Source organism: Puma concolor, chromosome C1, assembly GCF_028749965.1.
Source record: "Puma concolor isolate L17-30 chromosome C1, mPumCon1.1.hap2, whole genome shotgun sequence".
Classification (NCBI taxonomy): Eukaryota; Metazoa; Chordata; class Mammalia; order Carnivora; family Felidae; genus Puma; species Puma concolor.
The window spans coordinates 14,255,559-14,282,635 of NC_141674.1; the positions used below are offsets into that span (position 1 = coordinate 14,255,559).

Consider the following 27,077-nt stretch of genomic DNA (forward strand, 5'->3'; position numbering starts at 1 on the left):
ATCTTCTTTATCCATTCATCCATCAGTGGACATTTGGGCTCTTTCCATACTTTGGCTATTGTTGATAGTGCTGCTATAAACATGGGGGTGCATGTGTCCCTTCAAAACAGCACACCTGTATCTCGTGGATAAATGCCTAAGTGCCATTGCTGGGTTGTAGGGTAGTTGTCCTTTTAGTTTTTTGAGGAACCTCCACACTGTTTTCCAGAGTGGTTGCATCAGCTTGCATTCCCAGCTGTAATTGCTTTTTAGTTCCACAAGGCTTTTGTTGATGCTTTGGGATTTTCTACATACACAATCATGCCATCTGGGAACAAAGTGAGTTTTATCTCTTCCTTCCCAATCTGTATATTTTATACCATTTACTTTTTATTCCATGAGTGTATTCTTTTGCTAAAAATGTTTATTTTCTTTTAAATTTTTTGGGGGTGCCTGGGTGGCTCAGTCAGTTAAGCATCCGACTTCGGCTCAGGTCATGATCTCAAGGTTTGTGGGTTCGAGCCCCGCGTCAGGCTCTGTGCTGACAGCTCAGAACCTGGAGCCTGCTTCAGATTCTGTGTCTCCTTCTCTTTCTGTCCCTCCCCCACTTGTGCTCTGTCTCTCTCTGTCTCTCAAAAATAAATAAATGTAAAAAAAATTAAAAGCAATTTTTTTAAGGTTTGAGAGAGAGAGAGATAGAGAGCATGGGGAGGATAGAGGCAGAGAGAGGGAGAGACAGGAGGGAGAGAGAGAATCCCAAGCAGGCTCTGTCTGCACTGTCAGCTCAGAGCCCAATGAGGGGCTTGAACTCACAAACCAAAAAATCATGACCTGAGCCGAGGTTGGATGCTTAACTGACTGAGCCACCCAGGTGCCCCAGAACATTTATTATTTTTTTAAAGATTGTATTTTTAATCTCCACACCCAGTGTTGGACTTGAACTCACAACCCCGAGATCAAGAGTCACGTGCTCTACTGACTGAGCCCGTCAGGCGCCCCTAAAAATGTTTCATATTCACAATTAAAGGACACCTTGGAAGGGTTCTTGGTATGCCAGTGTGCTAAGGCACTCTGTCATCAGACACAAAATCCTGAGTCTCTGTTCCCTTGCTCCTCCAAAGTTAATGATGTTACAGAGAACAAGCATTGGTGAGGATGTGGAGAGACTGAAACGCTTGTGCACTGTTGGTGGGAATTTAAAATAAAAATTTCCCATTTTAAATGGAAAGCAGTGTGCAGGCTCCTCAAGACGTTAAAAACAGAATTACCAGTGAACCAGTGATCCAGCAATTCCAGTGTTAGGTATTTACCCCCCCAAGAACTGAAAGCGAGATCTCAAAGAGATATTTGCACACCTATGTTTATTGCAGCATTATTCACGACTAGGGTTGTGGAACCAATCCAAATATCTACAGACAAATGAATGGATACAGAAAATGTGGTAGGGGCATCTGCGTGGCTCAGCTGGTTAAGCGTCTAGCTCTTGACGTCAGCTCAGGTCATGATGTCACTATTCGTGAGTTCGAGCCCCATGTCAGGCTTTGCAGATTCTCTCTCTCCCTCTCCCTCTCTGCCCTTCCCCCAACTCGCACTCACATGCGCGCGCGTGCTGTCTCTCTCTCTCTCTCTCTCTCAAAATAAATAAATAAACTTAAAAAAATTAAAAAAAAGAAAATGTGGTGATACACACAATGGACTATTATTCAGCCTTAAAAAGGAAGGAAATCCTGTCAGTGCTATCGTGGATGGACCTGAGACATTATGCTAAGTGGAATAAGCCGGCCACAGAAAGATAAATACGGTATGATTCCACTTACGTGAGGTACCTAGGGTAGCCAAACTGATAGAAACAGAAAGTAGAATGCTAGCTGCCAGGGGCTGGGAGAAGGGAAGTGGGAAGTTAATGGGTACAGAGTTTCGGTTTTGTGAGATGAAAACGTTCTAGAGATCTGTTGCACAACACTGTGAATATACTTAATGCTACTGAACTGTACAAAATGATTAAGATGAGGGGCGCCTGGGTGGCTCAGTCAGTGAGCGTCCGACTCATGATTTCGGCTCAGGTCACGATCCCAGGGTTGTGGGATCGAGCCCCATGTTGGGCTCTGTGCTGAGTGTGGAGCCTGCTTGGGATTCTCTCTCTCTGTCTATCTTTTTCTCTCTCTCTCTCTCCCCCTCTGCCCCTCTCCTGTGTGCACCTTCTCTCGCTCTGTAAAATAATAATAATAATAATAATAATAGATTAAGATGATACATTTAATGATATGTGATTTTTAGCAGAATTTCAAAAAATATTCATGATCTTTCCACATTGAACTGGAAGGCTTTTCGGGTCCCACCAGACCCTATAGAAATCTGTCTGTAAGCAAATACTTAAATATGTCATGTTATTACTGTTTAAGTTTTAAATAGTAAGTATCTTTTAAGTGTCTTAAAGGGACTGTTTGAGGGAAAAAAAACCGATTATGTTGCAGTGAGAGCAGCCAACTCCAATTTATCAGGTTTGAAAAGTGAAATTTACGTTTCTTGAGTTTTCTTAAGGACATCAAAAGCACACAGCATTTGCTGGGATTAAACAAGTTTCAGTTTTCTGAGTCAAAAAAAAAAAAAATGCAGCTATTCAACTACCCTTTATTGTGTAAAGAATTGGGACCGGCCACGCTGTCTGGGTAATTAGTTTGTTTTCAATCTTAAAAGCACGTCAAAAGTATTTCCTTATTTGTTTTGCGGACTAGGAAGCTCAGAGCAAGATTTGCGGTACATCTCTAACTTCTACCTGGAACTTTATTATTTTTTTAATTTATTTATTTACTTACTTTAAAGTAGGCTCCATGCCCAACCTGGGGCTCAAACTCATGACCCTGAGATCAAGAGTCACATTCTACCCACTTAAGCCAGCCAGGCGCCCTCTACCCGGAACTTTAGGAAATAATGCATTGGGGCAACTTTGTGTTTTATTTTGTCTCTTATTTCATCTGACTTATTCCCTCCCCTAATTTTTGCTTGGCCCAGCTTCATCACTGAATTTTTTTTTTTTTAAATCTTTTGCACAAGACATATTTCGTAAATCCTCTTTGGACCACGGTTGGGGTAGACAAATAAATAAAATAGAAATGACGAATGTGAACTGAACACCTTACAGATATGGTCTTATATAGTCATAAATTTCCAAACATCATCAAGTCCATGACTTCCAAAAACAAATAAAACACCAAGGCCAAGTGAAATTCATCCTATGAGGCAGAAGGAAGTAGCAAAGCATTAGGGGTGGACTCTTTAACTAGTATATTTCATATCTCTTTGTAAACAGGAAGCAGAAGCTCTAACAGCCAAGCAGCTGATGGGGGGGGGGCAGTAGGGGGGAGGAGGTGGGGAGGAAGGCTGGGTTCCTGAACCAGCTCGTCCTGGGGGCAGCCTTGATTGAAGAAACCAGCAACCTTCTAAGAAAGAGGTAGGAAGCTGAAACTATGCAGTGAGGAAACTTTTAAACACGCAGATGTATCATAAATCAAGGCAACACTAATGACTCCTGTCCTGTTAGTCATAATCTGCTTCGAGTGGTTTCTCCAGCAGTGGGAGTGAGGGACTTTGAGCTATCCCCTTTGCTACGGAATTAAATCAAACTGAGTAAGTGCTGCATCAATTAGGCTTTTTGGTTGCAAGCCACAGAAACCGATTCTAGCTTCAGCGGAAACCAGAATACACTAGAAGGATGTTATGGACTGAATGCTTGTGTTTCCCCCGAATTTGTATGTGGAAGCCCTGTCCCCCAGTGTGATGGTATTTAGAGATGTGGCATTTGGGAGGTAATTAGGGTTAGATGACATCGTGAGGGTGGGGCTCTCATGACACGATTAGTGCCCTTATAAGAGACACCAGGGACCTAGCCCTCCCTCCCACTCACAGCACGCACAAAGACGAGTTCATGTGAACACATAGCGAGATGCCAGCCACCTCCAGAAGAGGCCTTAGAATGCAGCCCACCTGGCTGGCATTTTGATCCTGATTCCCCAGCCTCTAGAACTGTGAGAGATAAATATCTGTTGTTTAAGCCCCCCCACTCTGTGATATTTCACGATGGCGGCCTGAATTGACTGCGACAAAGGATATGGGGGTTCGCGGAACCAAGAGGAAACCGTGGGGCCAGCTTGGAAAATCAGCGGGAACGAAGGGATCTCTGAAAGCCCATCAGCCACATTTGTACAATTCCTGGGACAAAAGGCACTATTCCTGTGGACCGGGAGTCAGCAAACTATGGCCCGCTGGTCAATTCTTGCCCGCCACGTGCTTTTGCAAATAAAGTTTTTTCGGAACTACCTCTTTCTTATACCGTCGCTGGTTTCTCCTAGCAGGACTGCAGAGAAAGTGACTGCCCCGAGAGTACTCATACATTGACATGTTGTCTGTGGCTGCCTCTGCCCTGTGGCAGCAGAACGGAGTAGTTTCGCAGAGACTACTGCGACCTGCAAAAGCCTAAAATATCTACCCCAAAAGTTCGCTGCCATAGACTAACGGAATAGGATGACATGGTCCCTCCTCCCGCCTCCCCAAACCGTACGACGCGCTGCTGGCCTTGTCTGGAGGGAAGCCGGATAGCAGAAACTACAGCTAAGGTTATGCTGGATAAGGATAGGTCAAGTTCATATGCTTCCTCTGTGATGGATGTGGGGATTCCAGCCCCCTTTCCCATTCTCTGTGTCCTTAGAGAGTCCACTGGCTGAGCTTAAGTCCTGGGCCCATCTCTGTGCTATGGGACAGAGGGTGGAAGGATCAGGCCCTCTTGGCTTCATTTACAAGGGTGCCAGGCATTCCTAGAAGATGCCAAGTGAGTTCCTACACAGGGGGCTTGGGGTTCTCCTAGCAGGAAGGGGGAGCCGGATGCTGATTGGCTGGAAGTCTACGAATGTCCTCCTAAATACTTAGGAACAGCACAATCATTGTGACCCATCAAGGTACACACGGCTCTCTCGTTCATTCGTTGTCATGCCGCACGTCCGGAATCTGGCCACTCCTCACCCCTGCCGCAACCCTGGTCCGGGCCAGCATCGTCTCATACCTCTTACATCATTGCAGGAGGTAACTTGTCCTCCCCGCTGCTTCCAGCCTTGCTTACTATGGTCCGTTCTCCACACAGCTGTCAGAATATTCCTTCAACTGTTTGTTTCCCAGTAAACTCGAAATAATATTATGTCATAGCTCTGTCCACGGTGTCCAGTGGCTTCCTATCTAACTCAGGGTCAAAGCCAAAATTGTCACCATGGCCTACCAGGGCGTGATCTGTCCCCCCCACTGGCTCTCTGATCTTACCTCCTACCATTCTTCCCTTCCTCACTCTGTTCCAGCCACGCCAGCCTCCTGGCCAGTCCTGCAAACGTGCAGGCACTGTCTTGCCTCAAGGCCTTGCATCTGGCCCTTCCTTCCGCCTAGGAATCTGTTCCCCCTGGAAAGCTGCATGACTTCATCCCTCAAGTCCTTCAGTCCTTGCTTAAATGTCTTCTCCGCAGAGAGGGTGTCCTTGACCGCCCTGTGACCTCTGTCTGCCTCACCCTGTTTTCTCTCTCGCCGTAGCCTCTCTCACCACCAGACACGTGACGCACGGCTGTTCCTTTGTTGTGTGTGCATCTCAGAGAGTCAACTCTGCGAGGGCTCCTGCGCCACAGTGAATTCTGCCTGAAGCAGAGCAGCACTTGATGAATAAATGTTAAGTGGAAGAATCCTGGGGCACCTGAGTGGCTCGGTTAAGCGTCTGCCTCGTGCTTTCAGCTCAGGTCATGATCTTGCCGTTTGTGGGTTTGAGCCTCGCGTCGGGCTCTGTGCTGGCAGGGCGGGGCCTGCTCGGGATTCTCTCTCTCCCTCTCTCTCTCTCTGCCCCTCCTACATGCTCTCTCTCTCTCTCTCAAAATAAATAAATAAACTTTAAAAACAAAGTTAAGTGGGAGAATTCTGACCCAGGAAGGGCACTGCTTCCCTTGAACCCTGGGAAGCTCAGGACCCTGAAGCCCCCCAGAGTGTGAAAATGAACCTCTTTTCCCTACCCTTGGAATGTTGATCTGGAAATCCCTGACTTCAGACAGAGGGAATTTCCAGGCTATAAATCTAAAAGCTGAAGGCATTGACTCTTTAAACCCCCAAAAGCCTCAAGAGCAGGGAAAGGGGTACCAGCGGCGTCAAAACGATTTTCTTTTTCTTGTCCCCGTTGCCCTCCTTTATTTTTCTTCATAGCATTGTCACTGTTTGAAATGGAGCTGAAGCCCCATCTAGGCACTTGGCGGTTTCTGTATTTTCTGAGGCGACAGACAGCTCGAGGAAGAGGCATGCAGACAAGGCCTATGCTAGTCTTTATCTCCGGGGGGCCCCAGTGACTGCCTTGAGCATGGTCATGTGACCCCATTGAGACAAAGGAGAATCAGGAGCAATTTAAGTCAATGGGATGGCCAGAGAAATAGAGCATCTTCTTCCCACTGGTATTAAGAAAGAACAAGATTAAGCCTGGCATTGCTGGTGCTGGTGCCACAGCCAGGGAAGAGCCTTCCTATATAAAGATTCACAACAAAGAGACAGAGAGAGACTGGTCCTGATCCTGTTGAGCCCCTGGATCCAGCCATACCTGAAGTCGGTGGACTTTTCAGATTCGTGTTGCCTCAGCCAGCTTGAGCTGGATTTTCTGTTACCACTAAGTGATCATTGCTTTTTGATTCACTCTTTCCTCCTGCCTCCCTGTTCATTCATCCCCTCTAACTCCTCTTCTGTTGGTAGGAGCCGTATCTCTAGGTCAGACCTCAAGTCCTGAAATAGGATACAAAAGCACTTCCTGCCCAAAGCCAAAACAACAGGATGAAGGAGGGGAAAGGTCAGTCTATTTTCCCCATGTTTTCAAACATTTGGATGCTTGTCAACAACAAGGCAGAACTTCTAGCTTTTGATCTGATAGTTTTGGAGCTCTGTCAATGCCAAAGGGCCTGATTCTCATGCTCTCCTTGGAATTGTAAGACTTACTAGAATTTGTGCAGAACTTGGAGAAAAGGACCCTGAATACATTTGCTGAAATACTTGTACAACTTTCCCTTAATCTACTTAAGAGATGTCATTGCTTTTGGAACATTTTGAGCTATTTTTCCTTTCTAATGTTAGAAGAAGAGAGGTAGACGCATGTGGACTGTATCTTTTTAATATTAAAAGAAGAGAGGTAGACACATAAAGCAGGCTTTTAAAAAACACATAACTGGGGCGCCTGGGTGGCGCAGTCGGTTAAGCGTCCGACTTCAGCCAGGTCACGATCTCGCGGTCCGTGAGTTTGAGCCCCGCGTCGGGCTCTGGGCGGATGGCTCGGAGCCTGGAGCCTGTTTCCGATTCTGTGGCTCCCTCTCTCTCTGCCCCTCCCCCGTTCATGCTCTGTCTCTCTCTGTCCCAAAAATAAATAAAAACGTTGAAAAAAAAATTAAAAAAATAAATAAAAAACACATAACATTCGTCATTTTTTTCTTTTCTTTTTTTAAATGTTTGTTTTTGAGAGAGAGCTTGCACAAGTGGGGGAGGGGCAGAGAGAGAGGGAGACACAGAATCCAAAGCAGGTTCCAGGCTCCCAGCTGTCAGCACAGAGCCCGACGTGGGGCCTGAAACCACAAACCACGAGATCATGACCTGAGCCGAAGTCAGATGCTTAACCGACTCAGCCACCCAGAGGCCCCAGAAATTCCATAATTTATTTTTCTGTTTTCTCTCTCTTTTTTAAGTATGCTTCATGCCCAGCGCAGAGCCCAATGTGGGGCTTGAACTCACAATCCTGAGATCAAGAGTCAGATGCTTAAACAACTGAGCCACAGAGGTGCCCTCATTCTCTCTTTGCTGGGCGTTTGAGTTATCTCTGATGTTTGCTCTAATACATAACGCTATGTTGGCATCCGTCTGTGTTTGCTTGTTTGTGTAAGTATCTCTAAATGTGGAATTGCTGGGTTAAAGGATTTAAACACTAAAGTTTTGGGGCACCTGGGTGGCTCAGTCAGTTAAGCAGCCAACTTTGGCTCAGGTCATCTTCTCAGGGTTCATGGTTCAAGCCCCGCATTAGGCTGTGTGCTGACAGCTCAGAGCCTGGAGCCTGCTTCAGATTCTGTGTCTCCTTCTCTCTCTGCCTCTCCTCTGCTCACACTCTGTCTGTCTCTCTCTCTCTCTCAAAAAAAAAAAAAAAAAAAAAAAAAAGAATAAACAAAAAAGAAAGAAAAAAAAAACTTAAAAAAAAATTTTAACACCTAGGGCCTAACTTTCATCCTCTGCAGAGGTTATACTGGCTTCTACCAATGGTGCACAGGAGTGCTTTGGACGGTAAACTCCCCCCACCAATAAAAAACATTGGTAGGTATCTCAATCTGTCTGTGCTCTTAGAACAAACTACCATAGAATGGGTGGTGCGTTAACAATATAAGTTTATTTCTCACGGTTCTGGAGGCTGGGAAGTCTAAGATCAAGGTGCTGGTAGATTGGGAGTCTGGCGAGAACCCCCTTCCCAGGTCACATACGCCTCTCTTTTCGCTTCTCCTCCTGTATTGGGAGGAACAGGCAGACGCTGAGATCTGTTTTACAAGGACACTAACCCTGTTTCTGAGAGCTCTGCCCTCATGACGTTTCTAAGGTCCCACCTCCAAGTACCATCCCATCGGGGAGCATCCAGTCAATGCAGTGGGACTGTGCCTCCTTGTAGTACCCAGCCGATATTAGGGAACACACTGAAGTCAGTCATTTGCTTTCATTTCACCTTCATTGTGTTGGCCAGAAACCAAACTCAAATTGATCTGGCCAAAAATGGACTTTATGAGGGAAATGGCTTCAGGCAAGGCTGGATTCAGGGCTCAGATGTTGCCGTAGGAACTCATCTTCTGTTTCCCGCGGGCTTGGCTTACTTCTGTTCTAGATGTTTCTTTCTTATGTTTCTTTCCTTTTTTTTTTTTTGGTTGTTGTTGTTTGTTTTTCATTTTTTATTAAAAAAAATTTTTTTTAACATTTATTTATTTTTTGAGAGACAGAGACAGAGCATGAGCAGGGGAGGGGCAGAGAGAGAGAGGGAGTCACAGAATCCAAAGCAGGCTCCAGGCTCCGAACTGTCAGCACAGAGCCTGATGTGGGGCTCGAACCCACGAGCAGTGAGATCATGACCTGAGCCGAAGTTGGACGCTTAACCGACTGAGCCACCCAGGAGCCCCGTTGTTTGTTTTTTTAAGATTTTATTTTGAAGTAATCTCTACCCCCAACGCAGGGCTCAAACAGACCAACCAGAGATCGAGAGTCCCCTGCTCCAGCCGGACATCCCTAGGCTCTCTCCTTTTAGTGGTTCCAGTCCTCCTATCCTCTCAGGTTCAAGTTCTGCACCCAAAAGCATGTTTTCTAGCAGTTTGAGCCAAAGTTCTGATAGTCACTCTTTTTACACCTATCATTGACCCAATCACAGTGACCCCCAAAATGGGCTGAGTTGATTGACTTGGGCTGGCTTGTTCAAGTGCTCCGTCCCTGGAGGTTGGGGGTTAGAACCTGATCCCCCTGCCTCCGCACAGTGCCTGAGAGAAGGGGGGAGGCAGAGGCCCTCATGAAAGTCTGGGAGTGCGGAAGGAATGGTTGCTGGGGAGATAGAGCCTTCATCCAGCTCTGATGGTCACAAATGCCTCCAGTGCTGCCCTGGGGTAAATCCATTCTCCATGCTGCAGCCAGAAAAGGGGCCCTCCAAACAGAACAAATCTGAGCCTTGTTTAAAACTCTTTGGTTGTTCTTCTTTGCCTTCAGGGTAAATTCCACCCCCCTTAACTAGGCCTCCAGGACCTGGCCTCTCCCCACCCCGCCATGCTCCCTAGCATTCCTTTGTAAAGCCGGACTGCATTGCTTAGTTGTCCAAATAAGCCTTGTTCTCTCTCTTACTTCTTGGGCTTTGCATAACAGCCTTGGTGATTTATAAAGAACTTACTAAGTGCCAGCAATGTGCGAAGCATTATACGTGTATTATACACCCAACGCGAGTACTCACGATAATCCCACGAAAAGAGGCAGGGTGTATGTGATACAATCGTAGCAGTCGGTCGGCTGAAGTTCAGATTCAGCTCATGTATTAATCATGTTTGCATTTTCTGTATTTTATGATGCTTTAACATCTTACGGCCTTCCAAACCCTGGAGAGAGTGCCCCTCCCAGGGCTAGCTATCTTAGAGATAGTGAACAACTTGACTTTGAGTGTGCCTTTCCTATACAAACCAGTCAATTCAAAGTCCACACCCCTAACCCCTCCTTTATCCAACCCTCACACAGCAAATCAATATTCCCTCGGCCCTAATCACACACCAGAGACAGGTACCAGACAACTAGGAGTTCCCCCATAGCCTGGAACCTGCTGGCATGATTCAAACGAGCCCATCTTGAACTGCAGGCCTAGCCTCTCTCATTCCTTCCCCTGAGAACCACGATCGAGGCTTTTGCCCGTGCTGTTTTTTCTGTCTAATTTGTCCTGGTGCTCTCCCTCGAGGCCTTGCCTCGCACGGTGTGCATCTGCTTCTTGGGAATTACAAGTAATAAATCTTTCTTTCAAAGGCAGTTGTCTTCGCATATGACATCTTACCATACCTGATTAAAATCAAATCATGGAGGGGCGCCTGGCTGGCTCACTTGGTAGAGCATGTGACTCTTGATCTTGGGGTCATGAGTCCAAGCCCCATGTTGAGGGGAGAGGTTACTTGAAAATAAAATTAAATTTAAAAAATCAAATCTTGGAGACATTCAGCCTCTAATTAGCTGTGTGACCTTGGGCTCAAGCTCTCTCTGCCTTGAGCAGCTCTCTCTCTCTAAAATGGGGATGATAAGAACACCTACTTAAAAGATGAAGGGAAAAAATTGGGAAAGACTTTGAAATGGGAAAGAGAAAGAAAAAACACCAATGAGTGTCTGATGAACTCACTCTTCGTGGTGATTGCTACCTTTCCGGGTCTTTGAGTTAGTTTGCAACTCTGTAAGTCATAAGACACCGATGGTAATGCAATAAACATTGCTAATAGAAATGCAAATTGTATCTGGTGAAATGCAGTTGATTTTGTCCTGAGGATATTGACCAGTTTTCTCAGTTTTGCATCTATTTGTGAGTTTAAGTGCAAGCACATCTTTCCTTGGCTCTCACAAATACATCCCAACTAGCAAGAGAGCCTTACCTTTTCTTTAAAAAAATTTTTTAATGGTTATTTATTTTTGAGAGGGAGAGAGACAGAGTGCGAGCAGGGGAGGGGCAGAGAGCGAGGGAGACACAGAATCCCAAGCAGGCTCCAGGCTTCGAGCTGTCAGCACAGAGCCCTACATGACCCTCAAACTCAAGAACTTTAAGTTCATGACCGGAGCCAAAGTCAGACGCTTAACCGACTGAGCCACCAGGCGCCCCAAGAGCCTTAACTTTTCTAACTCTCTGTTTCTCTCTTCTTGTTCTCTTTACTAAGTCTGTGTTTTGTTTCTTGTTTTGGCTCCCTGACAGACAATAAATTATTCCTCTTTAGTGGCAGCAATAATGGGGAAGTTGATTTTTATGGTCAGAACATTTAGCGATCTCTGTAAATGGGTTAATGGATTATAGAGATCAATTCTCTGCTGAGAGAGGCAGAGAATCTGGCTTGTTAGTCATTTTGTTTGTCTATTTGAGCTCAAATCAATTAAGACTTTAATGCTTGCCAGGAAGGAAAACAGCTCTTTGATATCCGGACCAGTGAGTTTTACATGTTTTTGAGTTTATTCTCCACCCTTGGCTATAGTCGCCGGTCTGAAGCTGGAGGTTTTGTTATGTTTGTATATCTGTAATGCAGAAAGGCCCCTCATCTCTTTTGTAAGTATGTAAAAATTTCCCGTCTTTACAGGATATTGATAAATTAGGTTATGAAGTCTTCTAAAGTAAAGGAATTCTTTACTGAATCTCATAGAGATCTTTAAAAAGTGATTCTAGGGGCGCCTGGGTGGCGCAGTCGGTTAAGCGTCCGACTTCAGCCGGGTCACGATCTCGCGGTCCGTGAGTTCGAGCCCCGCGTCAGGCTCTGGGCTGATGGCTCAGAGCCTGGAGCCTGTTTCCAATTCTGTGTCTCCCTCTCTCTCTGCCCCTCCCCCGTTCATGCTCTGTCTCTCTCTGTCCCAAAAATAAATAAACGTTGGAAAAAAAAAAAAGTGATTCTATTTCTAAAATATGAATAAAATGGGGAAATGGGATTTCTAATCCTTTAAATTTGTAATAGGCAAAATATTATTCTTCCAGAAACTGAGAATTCTTTTAAGAATTCAAGGACACCTATGAAATGGGAAAGCTGAGGGGACTCCATTTAAAACCATTTTTTGGGGGCGCCTGGGTGGCGCAGTCGGTTAAGCGTCCGACTTCAGCCAGGTCACGATCTCGGGGTCCGGGAATTCGAGCCCCGCGTCGGGCTCTGGGCTGATGGCTCAGAGCCTGGAGCCTGTTTCCGATTCTCTGTCTCCCTCTCTCTCTGCCCCTCCCCCGTTCATGCTCTGTCTCTGTCTGTCCCATAAATAAATAAACGTTGAAAAAAAAAATTAAAAAAAAAAAGTAAAATAAAACCATTTTTTAATGTTTATTTGTTTTTGAGAGAGAGATAGAACGTGAGCAGGGGAGGGGTGGAGAGAGAGAGGGAGACACAGAATCCAAAGCAGGCTCCAGGCTCCGAGCTGTCAGCACAGAGCCTGACGCGGGGCTCAAACTCACAAACCGTGAGATCATGACCTGAGCCGAAGTCAGATGCCCAACCGACTGAGCCACCCAGACGCCCCAAAGGGACTGTTCTAGCAAGGGTCGGTCTCTGTTGTTTTTCTGCCAGGCCCGGTTTACTCATGAGCCACATTTTGCCTCTGACTAAGCCGGAGAAGCTTTGTTCCCACTGCAAGGGGGAAGCGAGAAAGCTAATCAATCATTCTCTGAGTTTTGTCCCAGGCCCCAAGCACCTGATAACACCTAAACTGAGCCAGATCCCAAACTTGTTCCAGGACACAAGCTTCAAACAAAGCTTTGGCTGACACTGACCTTCCTTCAGTAAATTACATAACACCAATCGTTCACTTGAACTTGCCCTTGACTGGACCCTACCAAGGATTCCTGGACGAACATGAACCCTAGATACTTTTCTAGTATAAACCCCTAGCCCCAAGCAATGATGAAACTCATGTTCCTTTCCTTTCCGAGTCTTCCAGACGCTCCCTCTGTTATTCCCACCTGCTGCCTACATTGTTCCATAAACTCTGTTTCCATTTTCTTTGGCTCACGGGAAGCCAAGGACCGTCTTGGCTGGTCCTGTGGGCCCCTCCCCTGTGTTCTTAGACCCAGCCTGCCTGCATCACAGACGCAAGATCAGTCTTTGGCCGAAAGAAGGTTAGCTTAACAATTTTGCTTTTTGAGGTGCCTGGTGGCCCAGTTGGAAGAACATGTGACTCTTGATCTCAGTGGTGAGTTCAAGCCCCACGTTGGGGGTAGAGATTACTTAAATAAATAAAACTTTCAAAAAAAAATCTATAAAGAAAACAATTTTGCTTTAATGAAAACAACTATCTGATTTGTCAGTGTGGGTATAATAACAGTGTACATTATATTCTACTTGGGTTTGTTTATTCTGAACTTATTCAGGTTTGTTATTCAAATAAGCTAACTTATTCATGCGTAATATTTACAAAGTGAAGAAATGTAAATTCGTATTCAACTAAATTGAATCACCCTGACGCACTTTAACAGTGATCATATCTTACAGTATGTCAGCTAGTAGATAATTTCCAAGATCATCAGTTGCCTGAAAACTGATATTAAATTGAGTTATTTAAAGCTTATTTACTTATGTTGAGACAGAGGGAGAGAGAAAGAATCCCAAGCAGGCTCTGCACTGTCTTCCCAGAGCCTGATGCAGGGCTCAATCCCATGATGGTGAGATCATGACCTGAGCCGAAACCAAGAGCTAGATGTTCAACTGAGTGAGCCACCCAAGAGCCCTTAAGTTGAGTTATTTAATGGATAATCATTGATATCCAAATAATTTCTGGGATACAATACTGAAACATTGGTTACTAAGCATGATTTTAGTCTAATACTCTGCTTATATATATATATATATATATATATATATATATATATAACTTTATATATATATATATATATATATATATATATAAAACTCACGAGCCTGAGATCAAGACCTAAACTAAGATCAAGAGTCGAACAGTTAACCAACTGAGCCACCAAGGCACCCCTACACTGCTTATATGTTTGTTATCTAAATGCTATATTCTGAGTTATTTTAATGAGCATTTTTTAAAGGTGTAAGAGAGATGTGTGGCTGCAGAAAGTTGCACTGTAAACTTTGCTCACCTGCTCCAATCCTGGGGTAAGGCTGAGGGGTCTTCATTAGCTACCCCCACATGCCCCAGTTAGTAAAAAGTAAAGCTTTGGTTAAAAATACAAACTCATAGGGGCACCTGACTGGTTCAGTTGGTGGAGCGTGTGACTCTTGACTTGGGGTTGTGAGTTAGAGCCCCACAGTGGGCGTAGAGATTACTTAACAGTAAAATTTAGGGACGTTTGAGTGGCTCAGTCTTTTAAGTGTCCGACTTTGGCTGAGGTCATGATCTCACAGATCATGAGTTTGAGCCCTGCATTGGGCTCTGTGCTGACAGCTCAGAGCCTGGAGACTGCTTTGCATTCTGTGTCTCCCTCTCTCTCTGCCCCTCTCCTGTTCATTCATGCTCTGTCTCTGTCTGTCTCTCTCTCAAAAATAAATAAACATTAAACAAAATTTTTAAGTAAAATCTAAAAGAAATAAATAAAAATTCCTCTGAGTGGTTGAGATTATACTAGGAGCATTTGTAAAAGAGAAATGTAATGTCTATGTAAGCAGAGGTTCTTAGGGTTTTTTAAGATGTTTGTTTATTTTTGAGAGAGAGATCGTGTACACGGGGGAGAGCAGAATGAGAGGGGGACACAGCATCTGAAGGTGCCTGTGCGCTGACAGCAGAGATCCCGATGTGGGGCTTGAACTCACGAACCATGAGATCATGACCTGAGCTGAAATCGGATGCTTAACCAACTGAAATACCCAGGGGCCCCTACGCTTTTTTTTTTTGTTAATCCCTTGATCTCTTTGCATTTTCAAGACTTATTGAGGACCCAAACAGCTTTTATTTATGTGAATTTCAACTGTTAATATATACCATATTGGAATTTGAAACTGGGAAAAACTGAACAAGTTTTAAAATACTTACCAGGGGTGCCTGGCTGGCTCAGTCAGAAGAACATGTGACTCTTGATCTCGGGGTCATAAGTTCGAGCCCCACATGGGGTGTAGAGATTACTTACATAAATAAAACTTTAAAACAATATTTCTTGATTCATCAGAAGATAAAACTCATTGCATATTAACACAACACCTTAGTATTAATATGAAAAATTGTTTTGGCCTCGTGGAACCCTTGAAGGAGACAGGCTATGTTCAAGTAAAGTTTCAGTTTGATCCTGAATGTAAAAAAGAGTTTATATAAATGTAAATTTTATTTGCTTTGGTTTGTGATACCCGAGTCTGAGAAGAAGCTATGAAGTATGTTAACATCTTAGCAGAGTTGGTTCGATGCTGGCTTGTTTTCTTGGTTTGCTGATTCTTGCTTTCACCTGCCATGTAAAAGGTTATTCTTTGCTTTTTGCATAGATATCTAGGTTGCAAAGATTCCATGTCTTCATCATTTTCTTTTTTTTTTTTTGTCTTCATCATTTTCTATGATTTATTTTGATTTTATTATATCCTTAATTATTTAAGGGGGCATGGGGCGTCTGGGTGCTTCAGTCGGTTAAGCGTCCGTCTCTTGATTTTGGCTCAGATCATGATCTTGCTGTTTGTGAGTTCGAGCCCTGCATTGGGCTCCACACTGACAGTGGGATTATCTCTGTCTGCTTGGGCTTCTCTCTCTCTGCCCCTCCCCTGCTCATGTTCTCTCTCTCTCTCTCTCCCTCAAAATGAATACATAGACTTAAAAAATTATTTAAGGAGGGGAAAAAAGAACAAAGATTCCTCATTCACAAATGAGTTAATGTTCTTTGCCATCCTATTACTGTCTATGCTTCTTTGTAAATGCTTTATTATCATAATTACAGGCACTCAAGATCCTAGCTTAACTGAATGTCCAAATCTCTGATAACTTGTCTAAACGTTTGCCTTCCTGTGACTGGATCCTAAATATAAAAAAAGAAAAAGGTAAAGAAAAATTTCAAGATATCTGCTACACCTAAAACTAACTTTGAGATTTCCCATAGGATCCCTGGAAAGCCATAGTAGAAAAACATTCTTATGAACTGGTCCATCTTAACAATGAACTGGCCCTAGAACAATTATGGGGGCACCTGGATGACTCAGTCAGTTGAGGGTCTGACTTTGGCTCAGGTCCTGATCTCGTGGTTTGTGAGTTCGAGCCCCGCGTTGGGCTCTGTGCTGACAACTCAGGGCCTGGAGCCTGCTTCGGATTCTGTGTCTCCTCCTCTCTCTGCCCCTCCCCCACTCGTGCTCTGTTTCTCTCCCTCTCTTTCTGAAAAATAAATAAACATTAAAAAAAAATAACTAGAACAATTTTGAAATAGTTCTGTTGAGTTTTCCTAGATCGGAGTCCTGTTGGTACTTGGGGTGATGATATTGGCAAAAACAGCATAGTGTATCATAAGTTCAGATATTATTTAAAATGTTCACTTGCTGTAATCTTCCTTCTTCTGTTTGGATCTAGCATGGTCTAGGCCAGTGGGATGCACATCAGACTTATTGTGGGCTAGAGATCTATAGACATCTATAAGATTTCTAGGTCCTACTCTAGACTTACCGAATCTCTTGATATTCTTGGTATGGCAAGAATTGTGTCTCAGGATTATTGTATGTTATCTCTTAAGATCTCTTCCTCTGTACCAATTACGTTCATCTATTTTTATGAATCAGATGTAATGTTAACTGACTTCTTCGAAAATAGACTTAATCATCATCTTCAGAGTATTTTGCCTACATTTTATTCTTTTTGCAATGATTTGATTATCTTTTGTTTAGCTTGCCAGAAACAACTTAATTTCCTTGTCAGTTTCCTGATTCTTACTATGAACCATCATCAGACCTTTCACACTGGAGAATTATCAGTCATAAGTTAACCAGAGCCATTTCAAGTCCCTGCCACCTAAAATAGCCGAGGTTTGCCTGAGGACCCTGCTATAAGCCACAGGGTTTGTGTTTTCATCAAAGAATCCGGTCTCAGAGCTTTGCGGGAAAGGACTATAACAGATCTTTGAAACTACTGGCATTCAAAACTGAGTTGACTCAGCTTAGACAACTTTTAGACTGTACCAGTGGAGTGAGTCAAGATTTCCAGGACTCTATGGTCGAGCAGATGGCTTCATGAGACTCCAACTCGAGAGCCAGCTGAAGAAGAATTAATTACACAAGACTGAATGAACTGACAAGGGAAATTTTATGGTGGTTACCTGTTTGGAATATGGTTGATCGTGTTTCAGTGCTCCATTTTCCAGATTCATAAGGAATCCCTCTGTCTTTCTTCTTAAGCCGTCTGTTTATCCATAACAACTTATCTGATTTTGCTTTTGTAAACTGAACTAAACCACTTAAAATATCTGATCTTCAGGCGCCTGGGTGGCTCAGTTGACTAAGTGTCCAACTCTTGATTTTGGCTCAGGTCATCATCTCGCAGTTCGCAAGTTCAAGCCCCACATTGGGCTCTGCACCGACAGCACAGAGCCTGCTTGGGATTCTCTCATTCTCTCTCTCTCTCTCTCTCTCTCTCTGCACCTCCCTCTCTCTCTCTCTCTCAAAATAAATAAATAAACATAAAATAAAATACCTGGGGCGCCTGGGTGGCTCAGTTGGTTGGGCATCCGAGTTTGGCTCAGGTCATGTTCTCAGGGTTCGTGGTTCAAGCCCCGCCTGCGCTCTGTGCTGACAGCTCAGAGCCTGGAGCCTGCTTCGGATTCTGTGTCTCCCTCTCTCTCTGCCCCTCCCCCACTCACGCTCTGTCTCTCTCAAAAATAAAATAAACATTAAATAAATAAATAAATAAATACATAAATAAATACATAAATACATAAATAAATAAAATACCTGATGTCCTACTTCTTACCAGGATAAATTGATTGTACCTCAAGGCATCAAGAGCCATATTGGAGAATGATGTTCCTCAAATCAGGTATGACAAGACGTTTTAAGGAATACATGTTGGATCTACTTATGGAGTTAATGCCTACAAAGATCTCTAAGAAACCTGACCTGGTACCTGGTTTACAAGTGCTAAGGTAGGATATTTGGAATATTTGGGGGACCTCAAAAAAAGAAGAACGCACCCAAATTTACAGCTATGACAGGTGAAAGAAATCTGGGTTGGGTTTCTTAACCTAGGAATAACAAATAATAGAGCCTCCTGAAATTCCAGTTGGAGATTCCTTACGAAAACTTCCAGACAAAAGTTAATTTTGTAATTGTTTAAAACCGAATGGCTTTAAAGTTTGCAAAGCAAATTTGGGAGGTCCTTAGGGCAAATTAATACACTCACCGCACCTGGATAAACTATCAGACCAGATTATGAGGCCAGGCTTTATTTTGTGATCAAGAATAATTTTTCTTTGAGATCATTATGATCATAAGGGGTTTTGCAGGGACCACAGGGACAAGTTGGGAGGACCTTGAAATTTAGTGGGCATCTTGCCTGGCTGGTGAACCAGTTACCTCTGCCTTTCCTTACCACTGAGCTACTTTATAGCTCAAAACTGTAGAAAGTTGATGGTAACGGGGATGTTTCTTGTCTATTGAAATGCAGATTGTGTCTAGCAGAGTGTAATTGATTACCTGTGGATACTGACCAACCTAGCCAGTTTTGCATTTGTTTATAGATTAATTTCATTGCTCCTTATCTCCCTATAATTGTGTATAATTACTCCCTATCTCCCTTTAATTGTGAACCTAACTAGTTCCCCCATCATCTAATAAGTTCCATAAAATCTTCAATACAGGTTCATCCCATATCCTTATGAGAGTCAACATGTTATCTTTTTTGAAAATTATCCTTTGGGTCGCTGTATGTAGGGTGCATAGAACAGTGCCTGATACCCAGTACAGGCTCAATAAATGTTAGCTTTTTGTTTTAATGTTTATTTATTTACTTTGAGAGGGGGAGGGGAAGGGGCAGAGAGAGAAGGAGAGAGAGGATCCCAAGCAGGCTCCATGCTCAGTGAAGACCCCAACGCGGGGCTCGAACTCACGAGCCGTGAGATCATGCCCTGAGCTGAAACCAAGAGGTGGATGCTCAATGGACTGAGCCACCTGGATGCCCCAATGTTAGTTTTTTAGGTAAAGGATTCCAATTACCCCTATCTTACAGGTGAGGAGAATAAGGTGCAGGGAGAGTAAACAAAGTTGCTTTGACGACACAGCGCGTCAGAGGTGGAACAGAACTAGAAGTCAAGTCTGTCTACGCCTCCAAGCCCCTGATTTTTCGTCCCCCTCCCACAGTCCTCTCTGGCTGTGCTCTGCTAACTCCCACTCCTTCTTGAGAGTTGGAGTCTTTCTGGATCCCTCTGGGCCAGGTGAGCATCTCCATCCCCAACGCTGTATCCTCCCCTATCAGGCCCACAGCATAAATATGTTGCAACCATCAACGTCTTCATCTAAAGGATGAGCTGCATCCGGCCAGGGACCGAGACCTTTTCCATCACCATCCAGCTCAGAGCCAGCATGCGGCAAATGCCCACGTGTGAGTGCAGGAAGTAAGACATCCTGTAGCCATGGCATTTTCTCCCCCTGGGAAGGAGAGCAGGGGTGCTTTCTGGAACTGCCTAGAAGCCCTCAGCATCTCCGTTCTCTGCCAGCCCAACGCTCCCTGGGCTCCTGTCGGCTCAAGGGGCATCAAACCTCCTAAAGAGGATGCCCGGAGCCACCAGCCCCTCAGGACTTGAGTTCCTGGGTTTTGTTGTTGTCCCCCACCCCCCCCCCCCCCAAATCAAATTCCAGAAATCCAGGTTTAAAAATAACCAAGAAATGCAATCTTCTCCACCAAGCCGCTTGGCAAAAACAAATCCTCCACAAAGACCAGTGTGCAGTCTCACTTACACACTTACTCATTTTCAGACGCCAGCTCAGCTCTGTTCTGGGTGGGGAGGAAGAGGGGCCCGGGGCTGAAGGGCAAGGGCACAGGAGCCAGACACAAGCTGGGCTGGATATTGGGACGACCCGGCCCGGCAGGCACACGCCCTTGTGGGAAGGCAGCTGTTTGGGACCTGCCGTGAAGTCCGGTTTTCCTTGGAGTCCCAGCCTGCTGGTCCCCAGCCCTGGATCGGGCAGAAGATCAAAGCAGCCCTGGAAAACGGCCTCCATGAGTGATCCAGAATTCACTCTCCTTCCCTGGGGAGACATCAGCTTCTGCTCGAGCCTGCCTTTCCCCATCATTACTTAGGGAACTGGCTGCTGGTAATAGGGAGTGACAACCTCAAACTCCTTCCTCTTTTCTACGTGGTCTATTTTCTGACCTGTCATCTTTCTTAATGCCTATTTTGTGGGCGAGAAAAATGTGTGATGGAAGAGAGGAAATTCAGGACCAGGGAAGGCTTGGAGAACTGTCAAAATTTCATATTTCCTCCTCCTTTGAATCAGCATTTATGTCCCTCAATGGGGTTTTCCTGCATATGCTTGTATAACTCCCTTTTAAAACAATTTGTGCTGTTTTTTCCTTTCCCTGCCCCTGGGTAAGTCATTCCAACGACTACTTTCCACCTCAAAAGAGAGTAGTGGACAGGAAAAAAGTGGTCGTGTGGTCTGTTGGCTACAAGTCCCAGCGGAGCCGGGAGACTTTGGTTCTATTCTGAGCCTTTTTTGGGAACAGGACGAAGGAAGGGGACGCGAGCCTTGCCCTTTTACGGGAGCTCCCGGGACCCCGTGCCAGCAGGAGGAAGTTGCTTACTCCAGATCAGAAGGGAGCCGGAACCGGCATTTATGAAACACCTACGAAGTGCCAGGCCCACTTAATCCTCATAAGTTTGTGAGATAGGTTTTGCGACTTCCACGTGACAGATGAGGAAGCTGAGGCTCAGAGAGATGTGGAGCGGCCCCAGGGTAGCACAGCTTGGCAGCTGGGAACACAGCCTGGTTCAGATTCTTGGGTCTGAGCTGTTTTCACTACAACGTGCAACCCGCCAACCATGCTTTATTCATTGAGTTACTGAATTTACTGAGCACCTAGTATGTGCCACCACCCCCCCCCCCCATTGTAGTTGTGATCAAAGCAAAGATCCTTTTTTTTCTTTTTAATGGAGCTTATATTCTAGTTGCGGGTGGGGCGGAGGCAGGAGGTAGACAAAAAATAAACGTAATAAATATGTAAATTATGTAACACGGTGTGTCTTATATGCTGAGGACAAAGGAACAAGTACAGCTGGCTAGGGGTATTGGAGACCCAGTTGTACATTTAGGGTGATCAAGACAGACCTCATGGAGGTGGTGACGTTTGCGCGAGGATTTAAAGGAGAAATTGGCGGGGCGGGGGGCGCCTGGGTGGCTCAGTCGATTGAGCATCCAGCTCTTGATTTCAGCTCAGGTCACGGTCTCACGGTTTGTGAGTTCAAGCCCCGCCTGGGGCTCTGTGCTGACAGTGTGGAGCCTGCTTGGGATTCTCTCTCTCTGCCCATCCCCCAGTCCTGCATGCATTCTCTCTCCCTCCCCCCTCTCTCTCAAAATAAATAAATCCTTTTTAAAAATAAATAAAAGAGAAATGGGCGTTGGGGGCGGTGTTTGAGCGAAATTATGACTGTCAGAGGCAACAGTCAAGTCAGTGCAAAGACCGGAAGGTGGGAGTTTGCCCAGTGCGTTTGACCGATAGCAAGAAGGGGAGGGTATGTGCATGTGACAGAGATGGCAAGGGGTCCTTACCCAGGAAAGGGCCACTCTGGTGTGTTGGGTTGTGTTGGGAGTAGACCGTGGGGGCGGGGAAGAAGCAGGGAGAGGGGGAGAGCTGTCGCCAGCTAAGAGACCCTGCCCTTTTGGAAGCAGTGGAGGCGGTGAGTGGTGGTTGGATTCTGGATTTATTCTGAAGGCAGAGACAGCAGGTTTCCTGATGGGCTAGATGGGGAGTGTGAGAGGGAGTGTGATGGGGAGTGTGAGAGGGGCACCTCTGAGGTTTCTGCTGGCCAGAGGAAGGTTTTGGGTGGGGCAGATCTGGACAGGGAAGGAAGACCAGGAGTTCTGGTTTCGGACATAGTGAGTTCGAGACGTGCAACCTCTCTCCATACGGGGCCAGATAAATAACATCCAGGGCAAGACTGAAGAGGCCAATTTATGAGGAGTCTCCAAACAAACCAGCCAATTTCAGAGTTTCCCCAACATCGCCTTCCTCTTAACCAGCTTTTTTTCTTTTTTTTAACTCGGTGCGGGGGAGGGGTGTCCATGAACTTGGATGGGAAAAAATTACATCTCCCCCCGGCCCCAACCTCTTACTGGAATGCATTTCCTTCGATTATGAATGTAGGCAACGAACCTCAGTAGACTTAGCAAGGCCGGCGACTGTTACCAATAAGAATCACAGACGTTTTCGTTTTACATCATCGGTGCCACAGATCACCCTCAAATGTCTTTTATCGTTATCACTTCTTTGAACTTACGGTAATTATTAGATGTCACCCCATTTTATGATTTCATGCGTTAACAAGCACGCATATTACCGTCTCATAAATTTGAATTTGAGACATTTTTGATGACGATATTTTATCATACTTAGTTTCCCTGGTAATCTTATGCATTTTGTTGTTTGGGGAAGTCTCATCAGCTCCCCCCGACTGTCACAGGGGTCCCTGGCACAAAAGAGTTAAGACCCCGATCTAGGTTAAATCTCCTTGATGACAGAGGAGCAAATATAAATACATAAGTCACTAAAATCTCTTGATCTGGGGCAGGAACCATGCCAGGAATTTTATAGACATTCCCTAATTTAATCCTTGCAGTTGCAAGGTGGATATTCTCATTATTCCCCTTTTACAACTGAGGAAATTGGGGCTCAGAGATGTTAAAGTCACCCAGCCGCTCGCTCAGTGAAAAATCGGGCATTCAAACTCAAGGCTGTATCTAAAGTCTGTGTTTATATTTTAGTAAGACAAATTGGCTCCTATGTTGAGTCCTACGGGCCCCTCTGGGTCAGCACAGTGTCATAGCCAAACAGCAGGGTGGTATTGGGTAAGAATTGAAGACTGTAGCTGGTCTGCCTGGGCTCAGATCCAGCCTGTGTGGCTTGTTTACCTGTGACTGTGGCTGAATTACTTGCCTGTGCCTTCATTTCCGTGTCTATCACATGGGCCCGATGGTGATAAAAATGCCACCGGGAAAAATGTGTTGTGGGGTAGATTGTGACATCTAGAACAGTGCCCAGAATGTAGAAGGCGCTTGCTTCATAAGGATTTATTTTTCTTAAGAGAGAAACAGATGGGATTCGAATGTCAGTGCAACTTCTTACTAACTGTGTGGTCTTGGGCAACTCACTTAACCTCTCTGAGCTTCATTGTCCTCATCTGTAAGTGGAGATCATAAAACCTGCCTCGTAGGGTGGTGGTTAAGAATTAAATGAGATCATCGGGGCACCTGGGTGGCTCAGGTGGTTAAGTGTCCGACTTGGGTTCAGGTCATGATCACACGGTTCGTGAGTTCGAGCTCCGCGTCAGGCTCTGTGCTGACAGCACAGGGCCTGGAGCCTGCTTCGGATTCTGTGTCTCCCTCGCTCTCCGCCTCTCCCCCTGTCTCAAAAATAAATAAACACTAAAAAAAAGTAAAGAAAGCGTGTGTGTTGAAAAGAAATGAGATTAATACAAGATGTTTAGACATTCACTAAGGAGTATAAGCAATCCGTAATGGATACGTGCCCAATAAACGTTAACATTAATTAATTAATTATTATCTTTCTACCTCTTTTCAACCTTATCAGTTTTCCTAGTCCTTACTCTGGTCTTTATTAAGCTCTCCCAATCCCATTCCTTTACTTGGGGATTTTGTGGCATACCTAATATAATCGAATGCTTAAGGTTAAACCCAGACATTTATCACGCAAATATTTACTGAGCTCTTTCCATATGCCAGACACTGTTCCAGGCACATGGGTACATCAGTAAACAAGAATCTCTCTGTGACCACGGCAGCTGACATTCTAAACAGTAGACATCCTGCCTCACATGAAGTCCCCTTTACTGATCTAGAGAAAATCGAATATATACTGTTTAAATTTATTATTATTGTTTTAGTAATTTACACACCCAACATGGGGCTCAAACCCATGACCCTGAGATCCAGAGTCACATGTTCCCCCAGCTGAGCCAGCCAGGTGCTCCACCAAATTAATATTTGACAATAATAATTTCATATCAGTATATTGGACATAGGTCCATACTGTCTTGTTCTAGACAGATCTTCTCTACACTGGGCCCCACAGCTCTCTGGCCCCATCCCTCACCACCGAGAATTGCTTTCTTCTCTAGACATGCAGTGCCCGTTCACAGTCCTATGCCTCTGCACATGCTTGGCCCTCTGCCTGGAACCTCCTTCCCACCTGACAAACTCTTCCTTGTTCTTTGGGGCCCGAGTCAAATGTCCACTTCCTCCATCTTCCTTGGTCTCCCCAAGGCAAATGGCCACCGTACCTGAGCCCTCCCAGGGACATCTGCTTATTTTACCTAAACAGCACCAATTTCATAATTGTCCTTAGTTGTCCTTTAGGGAACCATCCCCTCCTTGCTTTTTGGTCCAGTGGGTTGATCTTAACCCCACCTCATCCCTCATTCCGGGACAGAGCATGTGACTAGGACTAATCGATCTGAGTATTCTATTCCCCTAGCTGGTGTGACTGGTTCAGGAATGGACTCAGAGTCAAGCCTAATCAGTGAGATTCGAACCTGGGACTTTTTGTTTAAGCCAGTTCTAATTAGGTTTCTGTCCCTTGCAATGGCCATCAAGAGTCCTGACTAGTACAAGCCATCCCAGAGTAAATTGTTGTGTGATCTCCCTGTTACCTTCTGTCTGTTTGTCTTTCTCTCTCTCTCTCTGGACTATGAAATAATTCAGGGCAGAGATTGATTCTTGGGGCACCTGAGTACCTCGGTTAAGCATTGGACTCTTGGTTTCAGCTTAGGTCATGATCTCACAGTTCGTGAGATCATCCCTGAGTCCGGCTCTGTGCTGCGGGTGTGGAGCCTGCTTGGGATTCTGTCTCTCTCCCTCTCTCTCTGCCCCACCCCTCTCTCAAAATAAGTAACTACATTAAAAAAAAAAGATTGGTTCTTATTCATGAGATGATCTGGGGTCCAGGTCCCTTCAGATAAATGGCAGGAGAGTTGACAAAGTCCTGGAACAAGACTGTATGTATATATACTCTTTCCGTCCCATGTGGATGTGAACTGCTTCTGGTCCTTCTGTCCGGTAGGGAGGGAAAAGAATGCATTTTACAGTTCAGCGACCCTGTACCTCACATCTGAGTTTGCGTTAATCTGCTCTAGCAAAAAAGACACCACATCTGGCACAACAGGTGCAATCAGTGTTGCTACTTGGTGGGGTTGACAATAGTCCACTGTCATCTTCCAGGCTCTCTGCTTTTGCAAGGACCACAACAGTGAGTTCACGCTCCACTGGTGACAATGGTGGTAATCACCTTTGGCCTTGTATCGTTTCTCCAGGGCTTTCGTAGCCTCCAGCAACAGCCGTCCGATTCCAGTCTTTGAAACTGTCCAACACCTGGTATATTGCACCCTGCGGTTCATTCTCCTCTCCTACTTCGTTCCAGTTCACCACCGGTGACGATTTGCCCAATTGTGCCATACGTGCATGCCAGAGGTCACCGGTGCTCTGCAAACCACCAATGACAGAGTCTTCATGGTCAGGCAACCGGCGGGTGATCCAGCTCTGAAATCCCATTTTACTTTGTTTCCTAAACCACTTTCAGTATCGACGGACATAGGTTACGTTCCTCTGTGAAGTTGGCATGCAAGAAGCTTTGGGAGGGGGTGTGATGGGGATGCTCTCAGGAACGATACCTATAAACGAGCAAGAGAAGCAGCATCGCACAGAGGGAGAAGCCGAATAGCGACCAAGTAGCTCTGAAGCTCCCAATAGAACCGCAGGGAATTCTGAGGCGGATTTTCAGAGTTGTCTGATCGAAGCAAGGGGGGTAGGCATTTATTCTCCCTCCTGGACCGGTCATTCACGCAAGATGCCTTCAGGGAGGGCACTTGATCCTGGGTGAGGCACGCCTCTTTGGCTGAGCTGGGGCAGTGAGGGCCTTGGCTAAGGATTGCAGGATCTGCGGGAACACCGCAGCGTCCTCTACAGAGACTCTTTCTCGTACGGGTATGCAGGTATCCCACGCACATGTTACGTATTAGATATTGTGAATATCTTTTTTTCAGCCCGTCATCCGTCTGTTAGCTCTCAGTGTCATTTGTTGAGCAGACTCTCTTAATTATGATGTGACCAAATTAATAGATTTCCCTCCTTACTGATTTGTCCTCATTCCTTAGGTCGTGAAGATATCCTCCTACGTTATGTTTTTTCAAAAAATATATTTTTACTTTCAAAATTGGATCTTTAGTCCTTCCAGAGTCCACTTTATTTTGTTTTTATTTTTTTTCTTAAAGTTTATTTATTTTGAGAGAGAGAGAGCTGAGGAGGGGCAGAGAGAGAGAGAGAGAGAGAGAAGTAGAGAGAGAGAATCCTAAGCAGGCTCCATGCTGTCAGTGCAGAGCCGGAGGCAGGACTCGAACGCACAAACCATGAGATCATGACCTGAGCAGAAATCAAGAGTTGGGGGCTTAACCGACGGAGCCACCCAGGCGCCCCAGGAGCCCACTTTAAAGGTGGGTGTGATGTAGGCATCCGATTTTCTTCCTTGTTCCTCTGTATCATGAAACAATTCTCCTTATTTTCTTCATCTCTTTGCCCTCTGCTCTCACCACGGTCTTAAGATGCCACATCTGAAGAGAATCATTGACCTCTTAATACTCTTCTTCCGAGGGCACTGGTAAAGAGCACCGGGTGTGGTATGTAAGTGATGAATCACTGACTGCT

General features: G+C 45.2%; 1 long non-coding RNA gene across 1 annotated transcript; it reads left to right on the top strand.

The window, feature by feature from the left end:
* The first annotated feature begins 1,860 nt into the window (after window positions 1-1,860).
* LOC147577817 (uncharacterized) lies at window positions 1,861-26,594 on the top strand. Its single transcript, XR_015254515.1, has 3 exons — window positions 1,861-1,943; window positions 18,124-18,186; window positions 25,691-26,594. It is a non-coding gene; the product is annotated as an uncharacterized LOC147577817 (long non-coding RNA).
* Window positions 26,595-27,077: the final 483 nt, after the last annotated feature.